Below are 16,912 nucleotides of genomic sequence, written 5' to 3'. Positions count from 1 at the left end.
CCAAGGGCACGTTGGCGCCCGCGACCCAGGACAGATCCAGGGAGGTAGCGCCAACCATGACACCAGGCCACCCCATGAAGGCCAGGCAGACCAGACCAAAATATCCTGCAGCCCAGGGCACCCCGAGCGAGCCGCCAAGCCCCAGCAGCCAGCGGGCCAATCGCGGGGGTAGGCAGTAGGCTCTCCGGTCCAGCCCGCTACACCTGTGTGTGTGAAGATGGTATTGTGTAGATTGTGCAATTAAAAATTGGCCTGCCCCATATGGCTGACCTATGTGTGTGGTGTATGTGTATGTGTGTGTGTGTGTGGAGGGAGGCTGAGCAATGGTGGGTCCCCTGCCTGCCCAGACCCCCCCCAGAACTGAGTGTCTAAGGTGCGGTTAAAATTGAAGGGTGACCAGCCAGAGGAATGCCGAGGACAAAAGGGCATCCGCAAGGAAACCCTTCGCCCCCGGCAAAACCAGTTGCAGGCCACCCCCCAAAGTCCTACATGTATGTGAGGTGGTGCAGTGCAGCAGGGAGGATCGGGGCCCCACACATGCCCACCCCGCACTACCGGCCAACCAAGCCGGGCAAGCCAGCCGCCCGGAGCAAGCCCTGGGCCACAGGACCAACCACGGGCCCCACCCAGCCCATCGTGGCGGCCAGTCCGGCCTGCCAGCTCCCCCCCGGAGGGCCCCACCAGAGATTGAGCCAGCTACGCCACCCCCGGACCACCAGGAGCCGCGGACAGACCACACGCCCCGAGGCAGCTCCCACAACCACCAGAACAGCAGGAACCGCGCCCCAGCAACACATCCGTCACCATGGCAGCCCAGGGAGTGACACCACAGAGACCGCAGGAGAACCGGGACCTGCACGGGGAAGAGCCCAACCCCACCCCCCGGGCTCGTGAGCCAAGAGTGCCAGGGCGGGACAGAGACACACACACCAGGCAGCAGAGCCCACCAGGCAGACGACACCCCAACAGCCGCAAAAAGTGAATGCCCCCCCAGTCCCACCCTCCACCACAGCGCCGACCCGTCTCCACCACATCTCCCATCCACCCACGGACCCGCCAAGTAGGACACCCCGGAGGCGGGAAGACCGCCACCAGACCGGAGACAGAAGGGGCCAACCAGACACCGGCAAATAGCAGGGGCCGCCCGTGAGCCACCGGCCAGCCCCACCCCCCAACCCTTGGTCGAGGCCCCCCCACGACCCAGAGCCCACCACCCCGCCCCCCAAGCAAGCCCCCCGCTAATCCCGGCCCGCGCCGCGCAGAGCACCACCCCCACCGCTATCCGCCCCGCTACCCACGCACCCACAGCCAGCCCCCCCACCCGCCCGCCCCACATCCACCACAACCCAGCCATCCCCCTACCGAAGGGAGGGAAGCAGGTAATGCCCCACCCCAGCACCGCACCTCCCCACCCAGAGCCCAAGCTGCACAAAGACCCCCCCTCCCGTATGAGCTTACCAGGCGCCCCACCCGGGGCCATACACCTACCATACACAAAAATTAAAATTGAGAATAAAAATAATAAATAAAAAATAAAAATAAAGTAAAGTAATTGATAATAATAATAATAATAATAGTAATCATAATAATAATAGTAATAATAATAATAGTAATCATAATAATAATAATAATAATAATAATAATAATAACAATAATAATAATAATAACAATAATAATAATAACAATAATAGTAATAATAATGATAGTAATAATAATAATATTTATTGATAGTTATGTATGTATAATAATGATACTACTATTGATACTTAATATATAATAATTTATATAAAATATATTTTCCAATAATTTAGATCTTTAAACTATTTTAGATATAATAATAATAAATATATACATGCATACCTACACACACACATATATAGCCATATACATACCTAAGAGGGAAGGCTCTGCAAGGGCAGCGGGGTATAACCACCCGTGCCCACACCAAGGGCAGGGCCAAAGCCTCCCATGCCACAGTCTCTTTGAGAGGAGGCTGCGGTCCATCAGGACCAAAACCTCACGCCACAAGAACAGTTTCTTCCCGTCTGCTGTCAGCCTCATCAACAAGTCCCGGAACCCCCCCCCGACACTGTTCACACCCCACCTCTGCCTCATCCTGCCACTTTGACACTCTATATGCGTTAAATTAACGCTCAGTTTGGACTCTTAGGAAAAACAATCAGACTGCAGTTCCGGAACAACAAACAAAAAACAGACTGTGTACATATATTTATACTGTATACTGTATATTTTGTATTTTCATTTTTTAATAGATGTGTCTGCACCTACTTCACAAAAACAAATCCCCAGTCGAGGTCAGCAGGCCCCGTCTCCACTGTAAACAGTGTGGACTGGGCAATGCTTCCCTTTTCGGAGGGTCCGGACGGTTTGCCAGAACCCCTTCGAGGCCGACCAAAAGTCGTGCTCCATGGCCTCACCGAATTCCTCCCACACCCGAGTTTTTGCCTCGACAACCGCCGAAGCCGCGAACCGTTTGGCCTGACAGTACCTGTCAGCTGCTTCCGGAGTCCCACAAGCCATCAACGCTCGATAGGACTCCTTCTTCAGCTTGATGGCGGCCCTGACCTCTGGTGTCCACCATCGGGTTCGGGGCCTGCCGCCACGACTGGCACCGACCGCCTTGCGGCCGCAGCTCCGGTCAGCCGCCTCAGCAATGGAGGCACGGAATATGGCCCATTCGGACTCAATATCCCGGTCCTCCCCCGGGATGCAGGCGAAGCTCTGCCAGAGGTGAGCGTTGAAGACTCGACGAACGGGAGACTCTGCCAGACGTTCCCAGCACACCCTCACTACTCGTTTGGGTCCACCAGGTCTGTCCAGCATCCTCCCCCGCCATCTAATCCAACTCATCACCAGGTGGTGATCAGTTGACAGCTCAGCCCCTCTCTTCACCCGCCTGTCCAGAACATGCGGACGCAGGTCTGATGACACCACTGCAAAGTCGATCATAGACCTGCAGCCAAGGGTGTCCTGGTGCCAAGTGCACTTATGGACATCCCAGAATTTCTAGGCGCAGCCAAGGTGTTGAGGGAATCTGTTTCAGGGGCCTTAGAATGTCATCTCTGCTATTTGCAGATGATGTGGTTCTTATGGCCTCTACGGGCTGTGACCTTCAGCGCTTACTGGGACCGTTTGCATTTGAGTGCGAAGCGTCTGGGATGAGACTCAGTACCTCCAAATCAGAGGCCGTGGTTCTCAGTCGTAAAAGGGTGGAGTGCTCCCTCCGGGTTGGGAATGAGGTCCTACCCCAGGTGGAGGAGTTTAGGTATCTTACGTATGGTCACGAGTGAGGGAAAGTGGGAGCGTGAGGTCGACAGACGGATCGGCGCAGCCTCGGCAGTAATGCGGTCGCTGTAACGGACCGTCGTGGTTAAAAAAGCTTTCAATTTACTGGTCGATCTATGTTCCCACCCTCACCTATGGTCATGAGCTTTGGGTCATGACCGAAAGAATGACATCTCGGATACAGGCGGCTGAAATGAGTTTCCTCCGTAGGGTAGCTGGACTCACCCTAAGAGATAGGGTGAGGAGCTCAGTCATCCGGGAGGGCTCAGAGTAGAGCCGCTTCTCCTTCACATCGAGAGGAGTCAGTTGAGGTGGCTCGGGCATCTAGTCCGGATGCCTCCCGGACGCCTCCCTGGTGAGGTGTTCCGGGCATACCCAGCCGGGAAAAGGCCCCGGGGCAGACCTAGGACACGCTGGAGGGATTATGTCTCACAGCTGGCCTGGGAACACCTTGGTGTCCTCCCGGTGGAGATGGAGGAGGTGGCCGGGGACCGGGAAATCTAGGCTTCCCTACTAAGACTGCTGCCCCCCGCGACCTGGACCTGGATAAGCGGAGGAAAATGGATGGATGGATGGATGGATGGACTTGTATACTAAAATGAGATGGAGATAATTGCAATATTTGTCGGAATAGTTCTGGAACAAATGGTGGAAGGAGTATCTGACCAACACTGCTCTGAGACAAAGATGGCATACGCCAAGAAGAAACATGCAAGTTGGAGATGTGGTGATCGTCAAAGAGGAGGAGGTTCCCCGAAACGAATGGAAACTGGCTGGGATTTTTCAAGTCCATAAGAGTGACAATGGACTAGTGAGGACAGTTACGGTGTTTCACGATGCTTCAATGTCCCGCAATGGCGTGTGAATGCACTCAAGAGCAATAAATGCATCGAGAACAGCAGTAAAGGAAGCGTCAACTCTTTACTGGACCAGGTCAGCTAAGTAACAAAGACCAGACATCTGCAAGCTCTTCAAAGGACACGTAAAGAGTACAGCCATAGCAGAGGATGGTTTCGATCCATCGACCTCTGGGTTATGGGCCCAGCACGCTACCGCTGCGCCACTCGGCTGCTGACATCTGTACAAGTACCCAGCTTTGTGCGGCTCCTTTTGAGTGTCCTCTGTTGTCAGTGAACCTCACAAGGTCACAGTTTTTTTTCCTGATCAGGGCACCGTTTTAGGTTGGGTGGATGAGTGATCGAAAGCGCCAGATTAAGGTTCCTTATGCTCAGGAGGCACTGGTTGAAATCCCACAGCTGGCATTTTCCTGGTCAGCTCCATTATCCACGACTGGAATGATTTGGCAGCAAAAGACTGTCAGATTGTACAAGACACCTGAACACCTTGAGAAGAAGATTAAGAGAGGTTTTGTTCTAATGAGAAGGGTTTGTTTGTTGACATTGTGACATACAAAAGAGGAACACCCCGTCGAGGAATCGAACCCCGGTCTCCCGCGAGAAGGCCTTTTTCTGCTTAACCTGGCCTTTTTGATCAAATCCACAGCTGACCGAGTTTCTCGGGGAACACAAGAAGCGATAGGTTCAGTCATCACTGTGTAACGATCGCGCCCTCCTATAGAGGTACGAGGCTACAACGCAAAAAAGGAAGGTCACGGGGGGAGCGGATATCAGCTGTAAGGAAAAGGAAGGACTGTCGAAAATGTTGGGTAGCCACACCACGGCAGTTTATTTACACAAAAACAACCCCGCATGTCATCCCCTCCCAACCAACCTAACTAACTAACTAACTAACCAACTACCTAACTAAACATCCCACCCGCCAACAAAGACAATCATGAAACACCCAAATTAATCCCGAAAGCTTACCCCCCCCCACCCCGCAAGTGTCCAAAAGTTCCCGGAGAGTCAGTGCTTATTCACAAAACAGTGGCGAAAGCCGCGGTTCCACTCACGACCACGCATCCGCTTGTCCGTCCGATCCCTGGGTCCGGAACCTCGCCCACGGTCCAATCGCTCAAGCCAGGAGGGAAAAGGAAATCCCGTCAGGTGTCGCTTGACAAAGTTGGTCCTCGTGGGTAAAACGCCGGCTCTCAGCATCCCCTTGCGTGTGTGACGTCACAATTTTTCTCTTCCTCCAACCCCCTTGGCGCGCTGGAAGAGCCTCCTTAAATATTCGCCACCTACCGGCGAGTCTGCTCACTGCAGTCGCTCTCGCAGATGAGGAGGATGCATGATAATGGTGATGATGCTTGTATATATGGTCCTGTACCTGTTCCCCCGTACACAGATCATGACAGTAGTTTTCCTTACAGCTGAGAATCTTGTAGCAACGCACTTATGGACCCCACTACCTCAGCTGATGGACTTTGTGGCCATTACATCCCCCCCCCCCAGCCAGCGGCTTACCGGGGCCGTAATAGGGCTTCATGTCTACCACATTTATAGTGTCCACCTTTAACTTATCTGTCATCCACCGAACACAATAGTTTACAGGACCCAATTTTTTCTCTACCCGAGCAGGACCTACCCATCTGGGAGCAAGTTTGGCAGAGAATTTTGCTGAAGCTTTGGATAGTGGGTGTGCCCTAACCCAGACCAGATCCCCGACAGCAAAGTGTACATCTCTGCGACGTGCATTATAATATCTGGCTTGTCGAGCTTTGGCCGCACCAACATGTCTCTCCACTTCATTGTGCAACTGTGTGTGTGTATGTATTGTGTGGTATGCGGATGTGTGTGGTGATGGAGCTTTGTGTACTAGTCGTTCCAGCGGTCCCATCAAGTTCCTACCAAGGGCCAACATGGCGGGAGTGGTACCTGTTGTCTCGTGGACTGCTGTGTTGAGAGCAAGCCGAAACTCAGGCAACCATCCATCCCAGTCTTGATGATGGTTCCCCACGAAGGAGGCAATCATTGTTTTTAAAGTCCGATTGACTCGTTCGGTCATGTTTGTTTGGGGGTGGTAGGCTGTGGTCAGCTTATGGGACACTCCCCAAGCTTCACACAACCGGGACATCAACTGACTAGTGAACTGGGGCCCACGGTCGGACACCACGTATTTAGGAACTCCCCATCGGGTGAAGATGTCGTTCTTCAATATTTGGCATACCTTGGGGGTTTTAGCATCCCTCAGTGCAAAAAGCTCCACCCACTTCCAGAAGTAGTCCACCACCACCATCAGTACCGAGTTCCGGGCCCTGCTGAGCGGGAATGGCCCCATGAAGTCCACTCCGATCATCTCCCCAGGGGCCTTGACCTCAGGGGACTGAAGATGTCCGGCAGGCTTGCTGTTAGGGCTTTTGTACTGTTGGCATGTACTGCATGCCCTGACGTGGCTCCAAACATCTCCTCGGACCGTTGGCCACCAAGCCACTTCCAGAACTTTTAGGAGGGTCTTTGTCCTCCCCAGATGACCACCGAAGGGGCTGTTATGGAAGTAGGCCAGGAACAGCGGTACCAGGGCACCAGGCACTACGAGTTGGTACTTGAAGCCACCGTGCTTTGATGGTATTCCTCGGTACCACACCCCTTGTTGAAGTTGATAGTGGATGCGTCCCGGCTTAGGCTGGTCAACCGAGGGTCCACACTCCAGGCAAGTTGGATCCATCTTCTGGGCTTCCGCAATGTCTTGGAGTGTACCTGGGAGGTCCGACCAGTAATTTTTCGGGACGGCTAGACATACTTCCCCTTCTGATAACTGGGGTGCACGGGACAGGGCATCGGGCACCACATTGCAGCATCCTTTCTTGTAATGGACCCTAAAGGAGAAACTTTGCAGCCTCAGAGTCCACCGGGTAAGCCATGACGACGTCTTGGGGCAGTTGAATGCCCATGAGAGGGCGCTGTGATCTGTGAATACGTCGAAGGTGGTCCCCTCAAGAAAGTGTCTCCACTTTTCAACGGCCCAAACGACAGCCAGGCATTCCTTTTCCGCAGTAGAGTAACGGACCTCCGCACCATGCAGGGCTCTGGAGGCAAAAGCAATGGGCCGTTCCTCGCCTTCCACACCCTGCATCAGGACAGCTCCCAGGCCTACATCGCTGGCGTCACAGTGGACCTGGAAACTGACGTGTGGATGGGGTTGTGCAAGGACTGGCGGTGACTGCAGCAAGGCTTTAAGGTTATTGAAGGCCTCTTGGCAACTTGGGCTCCATTCCCAAGTCACATCCTTCTTTTTTAGATGGTTCAAGGGTGCTGCCAAGTCAGCCAGCCTGGGGATGAATTTGTGGTACCAGCCCACCAACCCCAGAAACCTCTGGAGACTTTTCAGGTCAGTTGGAGGCGGGTAGGCAGTAATGGCAGAGATTTTAGCTGGATCCACCTCCACCCCTTTCCCGGAAACCAGATGTCCCAAAAAGGTGAGCTGGCGTTGGAGCAAGTGACACTTTTTTACGTTGAGCGTTAGGTTTGCTTGATGTAATTTTGCAAACACAGCGTCAAGGTCGCGGAGATGTTGTTCCTCTGTCTTCGAGAATACAATGATGTCGTCAATGTACACAAAACAGGTCCTCCCTCTCAGCTCACCCAAGACGGTCTCCATCAACCGCTGGAAGGTAGCCCCGGCGTTCCGCAGTCCGAAAGGCATAACCTTGAACTGGAACAAGCCTAGGTGGGTGGTCATGGCAGTCTTCTGCTTGCACTCCACATCCATGGCCACTTGCCAGTATCCGCTCTGCAAGTCCAGTGAGCTGAAATAGGTGGCGCCGAGCAGGGACTCCAATATCTCGTGGACCAGGGGCATGGGGTAGGCATCATGCCGTGTTTTGGCATTGAGGCCCCTGTAATCCACGCAGAACCGGGGTGTCCCATCCTTCCGGGGCGTCAGCACTACAGGAGATGCCCACGGTGATGTTGACGGCTCAATTACTCCATCGGCCAACATTTTCTTGATTTGCTCTTCAATTATTTGCTGTTTTTGGCAGGACACCCTGTAAGCCCTCCGCCTCACCGGCACCTCATCGGTCGTCCTGATTTTGTGGGTAATGGTCCGGGTGGCACCAGTGGTCTCAGTCCACACGTTTGGCCACTTCTGCAGCAGCGGCCTCACAACTTCGGGCTGAGCCTCAAGGAACGGAATGTTGGACGGGTGGCCTTTGGGCTCCTCGACAACAGCCATGTAAAAATTCACAGACGACTGAGTATGACTCCAGTGTAGTTTATCTCGGGTCTTGTTGAGAAATCTGAACTCCTTCCCGCTTGACATAGCATATTTGCGGAGATGCGGTTTCAATATTATCTCAGTCAGGGCCATGAAGTCAAGACCTAGGAGCAGCGGCATACACAACTGATCGTCAGGCATCACATGTACTATCAGGGTGCCGTGGAAGTCCTGCAGGGTGAGGAGCAGGGTGGCTTTCCCAAGGGCCCTGTTCTCTTGCCCATTGGCCATGATGAACCTTGGAATTCCGCTTGGCTCTAGGATTTCCCCCTCCTTCCTTATCGCCTTCCACAAGGAGTGACTCATCAGGGAGTAGGAGCACCCCGAGTCAAGGACTGCATCTCCATGCGAACCTCGCAGGCTTACAGGCACGACCAAAAGTGCTTGTTCGCCAACTGCAAAGGCGAGGTCAGCTGCTGTGCCTCGGCTTGACCCCGGCTCCGCCTTCTTGCTCGGTCTTCTCACTGGGTTGGCTTGTTGTACACGGCTCCAATATTCTTTGGTGTTGCTCCAGTCCCTCTCAATTAGGGAGCCAACCTTAACCATCTGGTCCACTGTGGATACGATACCCCGCAATCCGCTGGCCAGCCTCGGGTTACAGGCACCGAGTATGCGCCGCACGATTTCCTCTTCCTCCATGTCGGGTCTCCATTTCAGGCACAGGGCGCGGTAATCGTATGCAAAGTCACGCAAACACTGATTGGGGGTTTGCACGTTGGAACGGAGCTGCTCTTCGATCTCAGATTGGGAGTCGGTGGGTAAAAAAGCCTCAAGAAAGGACTGCTTGAAGGTAGCCCAGCATGTTATTTTGCTGCGGGCAGCCAACCACCAGCTCCGTGCAGGTCCTTTTAGGACTGCATTGAGGGTTCCCACCAGTTCGGCATCACTCAGAGGCCTGAGAGCCAGGAAGTTCTCACATTGCTCAATGAATTCGGTTACATCAGCAGAACTCCTGGACTCTCCAAACAGGGGAAACTCCATCCTTATAGGGGGTCGCGCTGTGACCGCCGGCGGAATGGGAAAGGTGGCATCGATGGCGGGTGGCAGGTTGCTGCCTGACGCTGGAGGTGCAGGGGTGGAGAAGCTAGCAGGTCTCCAGGGCAGGCGACTCTTGGTCAGGGTCTTCTTAAGTGTTTCGTCCCACCTTGCATCTCGGCGTTTCAAGCAGGCTACGACAACTTGATCAAAATGTTGTAGTTTGGTGTCCACATATGCCTTTAATTCTGCCGTCATCGTCTCCATTGCCGCTCTAAGCCCCTCCTCTCGACTGAGTGTGCTGTCCACGGCCTCCTTGAGCCTATTCTCCAACACGTCCACCTTTTGTTGGAGGGCTTGAAAGTGTTCCATGTACAGCCCTGTTTCGTCATCGCCATCATCAGCCTGTGCAGCGTCCCGATCTGGCTGGTCCAAATACATGGACCCTAACAGGCTGGATAGTTCGGTGACCGCTATGTGGCTATGCCTGTAGGTGACATGTCGGCAGGGCTCAAGGAGCGGTGCCAGGTCCTGGGCTGCTTCAGCCCCGTCCACTCTGTCGTCCTCGTCTGACCCCTGCTGGCTGGAAGCTGACATAACTCCGGTTTATGTACGCAAATGTGTTGTGCTGTATGTTAGGCTGTATGTAAAAGTAGTTGAGTGACAATATGCTTGGATGGAAAAAACTGGAAATACCTAGGCCAAAATTATTTACTGTATAAATTACTCTTGCACAAAATGCGCGTTCCAGTGAATGAGGGCACTAATGCCCGTGTGTGTGCGTGCGTGCGTAAATGTGCGCGAGCGGATCTTGTTCCAGCCCACAACTAGTCGGAACGCAGCGCGCGCGTAAAGTTTACCCTCCCCAAATGTATATACAAGAAGCACTGGAAAACTTATGAAACGCTGATATCAATACAACAACCCCGGCCCCCCGTACTAGCCACCACTCTGTAACGATCGCGCCCTCCTATAGAGGTACGAGGCTACAACGCAAAAAAGGAAGGTCACGGGGGGAGCGGATATCAGCTGTAAGGAAAAGGAAGGACTGTCGAACCTTGCGTGTGTGACGTCACAATTTTTTCTCTTCCAGCGCGCCAAGGGGGTTGGAGGAAGAGAAAAAATTGTGACGTCACACACGCAAGGGGATGCTGAGAGCCGGCGTTTTACCCACGAGGACCAACTTTGTCAAGCGACACCTGACGGGATTTCCTTTTCCCTCCTGGCTTGAGCGATTGGACCGTGGGCGAGGTTCCGGGCCCAGGGATCGGACGGACAAGCGGATGCGTGGTCGTGAGTGGAACCGCGGCTTTCGCCACTGTTTTGTGAATAAGCACTGACTCTCCGGGGAACTTTTGGACACTTGCGGGGTGGGGGGGGGGTAAGCTTTCGGGATTAATTTGGGTGTTTCATGATTGTCTTTGTTGGCGGGTGGGATGTTTAGTTAGGTAGTTGGTTAGTTAGTTAGTTAGTTAGGTTGGTTGGGAGGGGATGACATGCGGGGTTGTTTTTGTGTAAATAAACTGCCGTGGTGTGGCTACCCAACATTTTCGACAGTCCTTCCTTTTCCTTACAGCTGATATCCGCTCCCCCCGTGACCTTCCTTTTTTGCGTTGTAGCCTCGTACCTCTATAGGAGGGCGCGATCGTTACAACTGGGAACTTTGGAAGTGTAGTCACCTTAAGTAAGGTCTGCTTTGGTGAACTTCAGAGGCATCATGACCAGTCTGCATCAAAACATTATCTGAAATCCTGTTGCAGGTTTCTGGCATTGATTCTTAATTCAGTTGCCATCCCTGATCGATGGTAATGGTAATGGTAATCATGCCCGCATGGCAGGCGAGTCTCTTTACTTGTCTGACGTCTGTGTCGCATCCTGATTGGCTGGCAGCAAATGTCAACAAACTGCAAAGTGGCGCTGAATGACAAAACATCACAATCACAACACACACACGGGATGCCAGGGGAGGCCGAGTACTAACAGAGCTGAGCGAGAGGGCATAAGAAAAAAATTTGTGACCTTGTGGTGGTTACCCGACAGCACCAAGGATATGTTGCGCGTCTGATGCGTAATGCATGCCAGGTGATGTTCATCTAGCGAGCGGACATTCTTGTGGGGGACAAGCTCAACAGTAGGAATGTTGAGAGAACTGACGAGTCCGCTATCAATGAAGTTCTCGTCCGCCCCAGAGTCAATTAATTCTGTGGTAGGAGAAGCTTCCCCCGCCCAGGATATCGTACCTTCCACCTGAAGTCGGCCCACCAAAGCGGATGACGCAGCCGGTGTCGTTGGAGCGGGCAGTGCCAGCAGCTGGGGAATATCCCTGGTGGAGGAAGAGCGTTGGCGTGCTGGGCGAACTGGAGAGCGGGAAATTGTGTGTAGGACTCCCACAGTACAGGCACAGCCACAGGCGTGGACGGTGACTCCTCTCCGCTGATGAAAGGCGACTGGCTCCCAGTTGCATGGGGACAACACTCCCGACGTCATCAGACGGCGCTCCACTGCTGGAGCAGGGAGGGAGGAGTGGTGCCGGAAGAGCCCCAGGAGGAGGGATTTGGAGCCGACGTGTGGGTCGGAGAGGCTCCGCCCTCTGCTGTGTGCTGCGCTCCCGCAGCCGGTTGTCGAGTCGATTGGATAGCGACAGAGAGCGGCTGGAATGACAAGGCGCTGCGGAGTGCATATCGGGCGAGTGTTAGAATAAAATGTAGATACAGGTATTATTTTGTTAGTTATCACCCTTATATCCATTTGCTTAGACAATAGAAAGTGTTTGAATGTGCTGTGAAGAAGGAATGTTCCTGTGACCCTAATCAGAGACCCTCAGCGAGCCCCAGGTCCTGGAGGTGCTTGGATGCACCAACAGCGACTCTGCAGATGCTCATGTTAATCCTGCAAGAATGTGTTAAGATAAGAACTCATAAAACATTAAAAGTAATTGCTCTCACACACACACACATAGACAAACAAATACAGCTCGTGCAACTGCCTTCTCCACCCTCCACCCCCCCCCCCCCCCCCCCCCCTTAGAGTTGCACGACCATGTAGTAGGGACCCCCGAAAGAGAATAAAAGAAGAGGAGTGTGAACTGCATATTCAGAGTGGAGCGGCATGTCACTGGGTATGTGGTTTCACTCTCCTCGCTGCGAGCAACTTTGAATATTGTTGTCTGTCTCTTCTGTATTTCTGTATTTCAGTGTTTTTACAAGTGTCACAGGAGTTTGAACCTGACACTTACTCTACAAATCAGTGGTAACCGTGGATCAGGATGAGGTCCCCAAATGACGCCAATGTCTGTGACAGCTGATGTTAAGGATCAGCTGATCAGAAGATACTTGGTTTGTGTGCGGGGCCACAAGTCTTTCCAGTTCCAGTTAAAAGCCAGGCTCCTCATGTAGTTTCCATAAAGTACCAAGGGATTGTCCTGTTGCCCTCGTATTTTGAGGGCAAAAAGGAGGCGTTTGCAAGTGGACCTCAGACCTGGTCACCTGAACAGGGACTTGAATCCCGGACACTCAGATCAAACGTTTCATGTTCAGGTGACCGGCTCAACCTTTGTCTTGTCTGACCACAAACTTTTTTTGTCCAGAAGATATTTGGATTGTCCATGCGGGTAGTTTAAGACCTCAGTCCATCTTGGGGGTGGACATTTCGGGACTGGGGCCTCTTCATCTCTGCAAGCCCTCGGTGGAATTGTTGGGGTCACCTTGATGCGCTACTTGAGAACAATAAATCACGTACTGGGTTTCTTCACTATTCCATGATAAGAGACCAATCTAGAGAACGCGGCCAGGATTAGGTTTGGTGTATTTGTCTGACGCTGAGGGATAGATCCTGGACTCATTTCCGATCCCACATCTCTTTTACAAAATACAAAGGATTCCTTGGAGAATGCAGGTATCGACTCTGCTACTTCTCGCATGTAAGGAAGCACTTTACCATTTGAGGTAATTCCCCTGGTTTGGGGTATTTGTCGGATGCTAAGGGGTAGATCCAATCCCAACATCTCTTCTACAAAAGGCAAAGAGCTCCTTGGAGACTGCGAGCATTGATCCCACAACAAGACAAGACAAGGTGCTAGAGAGGAGAATGCAGTTAGGACTGGGTTTAGGTTAGGACTGGGTTTAGGGTGATACCGATGGCTGTGTTTGGCCTAGATATCAGGATTCGCTACTTGGGAACATTTCATCCAAAAAACAAAGGAGTTTATGGAGAATGCGGCCATTGATCCCGCTACCTCTCACATGCTAAGCGAGCGCTCTACCATTTGAGCTATTTCCCCTGCTGATGCAGCGTTGGCAGAGACGGTCCAGTCTCAGAACTGTTTTGGTTTCTTTGCTGGAGTACGTCAACGCGACACAGTCTCTACCTATCAGAGTGCAGCCATAATGCAGTCCCTGGTGGTCTAGTGGCTGGGACTTGGTGCTCTCACCGCCGCAGCCGTTGTTCGATTCCCGGTCAGGGAAGTGACATTTGGTTAGGTTTTGAGCGGAGATAGGATTTGTCTTAGTCCTCGGTCGAACGGTTCGGGTCATCTTTCAGCGCTATCTGTGAACTGCTGTCACTGCACATAAAAACAATCACAAGTCCGCCAATCGAATCCCGGTGTACCTCCTGATGGTCTTTACGTCTTTCATAAATGGGGTGTTAAAATGTGAATTTTCAAAAGGAACAAAGACAATCCATCTGCAACCTGGTCAACGGACACGTATACAGTGCAGGTACCCTCCTTTGTGTGGCTCCATTAAGTGTCCTCCGTTGTCAGCGAACCTCACAAGGTCACAGTTTTTTCCTGATCAGGGCACCGTTTTGGGTTGTGTGGATGAGTGCTCTAAAGAACCAGATTAAGGCTCCTTTCGCTCAGGAGCCACTGGTTGAAATCCCACAGCTGTCATTTTCCTGGTCAGGTCCATTATCCACGACTGGAATGATTTGGTAGCAAAGGACTGTCAGATTGTACAACACAGCTGAGCACTTGGAGAAGAAGATGAATAGAGGTCTTGTTCTCCCGCACTGGTTGTTGCAACCGCAACCCTGCTCAAGGTTCAACGTGACATACAAAACAGGAACTCCCCGTCTGGGAATCAAACCGCGCAATCTTCCATGTGACAGGCGGAGATACTGGCCACTATACTAACAAGGACTGCTGCTGAGTCGATGTAGTGTCGATTGGCCAAAGCGGGATTCAGAACAGGCTTGTGGCCCGTGACCGTTTTTATGGTAGCTGGAGACTTCAACCAGTGAAATCCTTCCAATTTTCTGTAGCTCTTATCCTCATCAACGGACTGTATTCCCCACCCGTTACCGGCATGGGGACATTCCAACCCAAGTTGAGAACACACTGGACCAGGTACACAGCAACACACGTGGCACAGACACAGCTTCACCCTGCCCCCACTTTTACCCACGACTGAAAAAGCAGAACACCACCTAAGAAGCTGAAATACTCACTTTGGAGAACGTTAGACTGAAGTTCTAAAGGTCCCTGGTTCAAGCCCGGTTTTCAGAACAATCCCTATTTATTTTGTGACTTGGCAAATAGTTTGAAAATGCTTATTGGCTGGCTGAAAGGACCTTAACTTCATTCTTCAAAAGGCCAGACATCCAGACATCCAGACAAGGTTAGAAGAGGTTACAAGCCTATTTACATGCACTTTGTGTCGCATCTCCTTGCAGGAAAAGTGCTCTACAAATAAAGTTGATTTGATTTGATTTGATTTACAAACCATTGGTTTGTTGGCGTGGTTTCAAATCCCACTTCAGACAGTGCGGGGCTGCAAGTCTTTTCAGTTCCAGTTAAAAGCCCGGCTCCTCATGAATTTTCCATAAAGTACCAAGGTGTTGTCCTGTTGTCCTTGTATTTTGAGGGCAAAAGGAGGCGTTTGCAAGTGGACCTCAGACCTGGTCACCTTAACAGGGACTTGAATCCCGGACACTCAGATCAAAAGTTTCATGTTCGGGACCAAATGGTCCTTCGAGCCGAATATCTTCCCAGTGACCTGCAAGATTCAGAGGGAGGCAGGGATGTTCTGTGCCTGTTCTGAACCAACAAAGGTTGACTTCTTGATGGGTCATCGAGGTCCAAAAGGTTTACTTAACTAGTTTCAGCCCCACATTGGGCGGTGCAGCACTTTTGGTGATACATCGTCAAGATTTCTTTCCTGTGGAATAGAAAGCCCATGTTTCCACCCAGTTTTAAACAGGGGGCCTTATGCGTGTGAGGCAAACGGGATAACCACTAATTTATGGAAACCCGGAGTGGAGGAGGGTGGGGGGGGGGGGGGGGGGGTTATAAGAGTACTGGCGAAACTCAGAAAGCAGTGGCCAAACAATGAAACATGATGATGTGTCCAAAGTGGGGGCAGATTGACAATTGTCCAAATGGACCAAGATCTCTCCTTTGTAGGGAGAATTGTAGTTCACATAAGATGTTCCAGAAATAATGGGCTTTTCTTCAACAAAATGTTTTTGAATCAGAAATCTTGTTGTGTTGAAGAAATTCCCATCGTTTCTAATGTCATGTGTAGCACACATGTGACATGTACTACAATGCTCCCTACAAAGGCAAAACCCTTGTGATTTTGGACATTTGGGCTAACAAAACAGACCACATTAGCAGGACAAAAGAGGTTGTCTTGACATTTCAATGAAATTGTCTATGTGTTGGGGAAGAGATCTGACCCCCACTGGAGGAGTTCAAGGTACCTTGGCGTCTTGTTCTTGGCATCTAACATGACAGTTTACCAGTTGATCTACGTTGGATGCTCCACTGGTCCGCCACAGTGATGTGGGAGCTGAACCCAAAGGCAGAGCTCTGGTCCGATGGTCCTAAGCTTTGAGTCAGCACGGAAAAGATAAGATCGTGGGTAAAAGCAGCTGAAATGACTTTGTTTTGTGGTGCGGCTGGACTTTCTCTTAGACGTGGGGGGTGGGGGGGGGGGGGGCTGTGTCATCCGCGAGGAAATTGGACAAAAGCCACTGCAGAAATTTCATGTCAGTGTGAAGAATGTAGAAAGGAGCCATGCAAAAAGGGAAACAATCTCGAGTTATATTACACCGAAGTTGTTGCTATTATGAGCCATGCATTCATGTACTCTTAGACTATTCTTAAACCGAAGAAGTGCATCAGGGGGCATCCGGATTTGAACCGGAGACCTCTTGATCTGCAGTCAAATGCTCTACCACTGAGCTATACCCCCTCAAACACACCAAACATGGTTACACGATGGGAACTAAGTTCTGCATATGCACTAAACCAGCACACATCCTCATGGTGACTGGGAGAATTGAACCAACAAAGGTTGACTTCTTGATGGGTCATTGAGGTTTAAAAGGTTTACTTAAACAAGTTATTCCTTGTGCACTAGTTTCAGCCACACATTGGGCGGTTCAGCACTTTTGGTGATACATCGTCAAGATTTCTTTCCTGTGGAAAATTGTGCAACATGCGGAAAACATTTCATTGATGAAGTGGAATCGATGCCTGCATTCTCCAAATGGTATATTGTGTCTTTTT

At 51.5% G+C, this 16,912-nt stretch overlaps 1 non-coding gene across 1 annotated transcript; it reads right to left on the bottom strand.

Moving 5' to 3' along the window:
- Positions 1-16,523: 16,523 nt before the first annotated feature.
- Positions 16,524-16,595, bottom strand: trnac-gca (transfer RNA cysteine (anticodon GCA)). Its single transcript has one exon. It is a non-coding gene; the product is annotated as a tRNA-Cys (tRNA).
- Between the last annotated feature and the right edge of the window lie 317 nt (positions 16,596-16,912).

This window comes from Doryrhamphus excisus, unplaced genomic scaffold (genome assembly GCF_030265055.1).
Source record: "Doryrhamphus excisus isolate RoL2022-K1 unplaced genomic scaffold, RoL_Dexc_1.0 HiC_scaffold_24, whole genome shotgun sequence".
NCBI classification, from domain to species: Eukaryota; Metazoa; Chordata; class Actinopteri; order Syngnathiformes; family Syngnathidae; genus Doryrhamphus; species Doryrhamphus excisus.
The sequence above is the reverse complement of the archived record's forward strand: the minus strand, read 5'-3'. Positions and strand labels throughout refer to the sequence as shown.